Source organism: Suricata suricatta, chromosome 7, assembly GCF_006229205.1.
Source record: "Suricata suricatta isolate VVHF042 chromosome 7, meerkat_22Aug2017_6uvM2_HiC, whole genome shotgun sequence".
NCBI lineage: Eukaryota > Metazoa > Chordata > Mammalia > Carnivora > Herpestidae > Suricata > Suricata suricatta.
Genome location: NC_043706.1, coordinates 141,879,408 through 141,881,422, shown reverse-complemented (window position 1 = coordinate 141,881,422; position 2,015 = coordinate 141,879,408). Strand labels below are relative to the sequence as shown.

General features: G+C 36.8%; 1 pseudogene; it reads right to left on the bottom strand.

The window, feature by feature from the left end:
• Positions 1–714: 714 nt before the first annotated feature.
• On the bottom strand, positions 715–856 carry LOC115297366 (annotated as a pseudogene).
• Between the last annotated feature and the right edge of the window lie 1,159 nt (positions 857–2,015).

The following is a 2,015-nucleotide window of genomic DNA, read 5'->3' as shown; positions in this document are numbered from 1 at the left end:
TATTTGAGTGTAATTGGCACACATTGTTACATCAGTTTCAAGTGTATGACTTAGTGATTTGCCAAGTTTATAGATTATGCTATGTTCACCACAAGCATTGGGTACCATCTGTCCCAGTACACGGCTCCTACAGTATCACTGACTGCGTTTTTTATGCTCTACTGTTTATTCCTGTGACTTATTCATTCCGTAACTGGAGTCCACTCCCCTTCACCCAATTTGCCTCCTCACGCCAGTTTCCCTCCCCTCTGGCAACATCAGTTTGTTCTCTGAATTTATAGTTTTGATTCTGCTTTTGTTTTCATTTTTTAAGATCCCATTTATGAATGGAATCATGATATCTGTCTTTCTCAGGCTAATTTCACTTAGTATAATACTCTCTAGATCCATTCATGTTGTCTCTAATGACACAATCTCATCTTTTTTTATGGCTAATATTCCATTGTGTATATATGTGTATGCACATTTTCCTTATCCATTCATCTGTTGATGGACACTTAGGTTGCTTCCGTGTCTTGGCTACTGCAATAATGATGCAATAAACATGCAGGTTACATCTTAGATCTTTTCGAGTTAGTGTTTTCACTTTCTCTGGCTACATACCCGGTAGTGGAATTATTGGATCATATGATATTTCTATTTTAAATTTTTTGAGGAAACTCCATACTGTTTCCCACAGTGGCTGTGCCAATTTACATTCCCACCAACAGTGCATGAGGGTTTTTTTTTCTTCATGTTTTTGCCAACACTTCTTGATTTTAGGCATTCTAACAGGCATCAGGTGGTATCTCATTGTTTTTTAAACTGATAAGAACAGATACTACAGTTGATCTTAGCCAAAAGGCCAAGAAGCGATCTCTCATTGTTTTTTAGATATAAGAGTTATTTATATATTTTAGACTCTAGACTCTTACCAAAGATATAATTGGCAAATATCGTCTCCTTTGTAGGTCATCTTTTATTTTTTTTATTAATATCCTTTGATGCACGAAAGTTTTTAACTTTGATGAAGTCCAATTTATCTATATTTACTTTAGTTTCTTGTGCTTTTGATGTCATATCAAAGAATTCATTGTGAAATGCAAAGTCATACTGGTTTACTGCTGTTTGTTTCTAAGAGTTTTATGGTTTCAGTTATTATATTTAGGTTGTTGATGCCTTTCGAGTTAATTATTGTATTGGTGTGAGGTTGGAATCTGATCTTGTTAGTCTGAATATGGAAGTCCAGTCACCCCAGCACCACCTATTAAAATATCTGTACTTCCCCTACTGAACAGTCTTGGCATTTTTATGGAAAATCAATAGGCAGGAAAATTTGTACATTTTTAATATATTCAAATTATGACTATATCTTACTTTTCATTTTCATGAAAGCAGATGCTCAGAGTAAATGATGTCTTAATTGTGGATCATAAGGAGAAAGCTGGCCTGTTGTGGGAGGATATTGAAGCAAAACTAAAAATAAAGAGCTGGGAGAGATGGAGCGTCCCTGCCCCTCGTCAGTTTCCATTTCCAGTCTCTGAGGTGCAGCCCTGTTCCTGCACTGGATTTCCGGGTCACATCTCTGTTTTCCTCAGAAGTTCCACTGAACTTGCTACTCACAAAATTTCTTTTTAGATGCAATTCATGAGTGTAATCCTTAAGACGAGGGATACTTTCATTGTACCCAGGACAATGAAAAGATAGAAACTATACTTGAATTATTGGGGTCCTATCTTGGCAGGATATTAATGAACAACCACATGAATGTAACAAAGGAAGAATGGCTAGAGTATCATCAAGTGTGTAAGTCTAGAAGGGCTCTTACAAATTCATAGATTCAAAAGAAGCCCTATACCAGCTTGCGGAAAGGCGTTCCTAGACTTATTGCCTGTGGATGTATCTTGATCAGAGGTGGCAGTTGTCCAAGACATTGACTATGCAGTGGCCAGAAATCCCTGATGTTGAGGTGACCTCTCTACTTTCTGATTTTGTCCAGAATTTTAACATTCCAGTTCCATTCCTTTCTTTACATA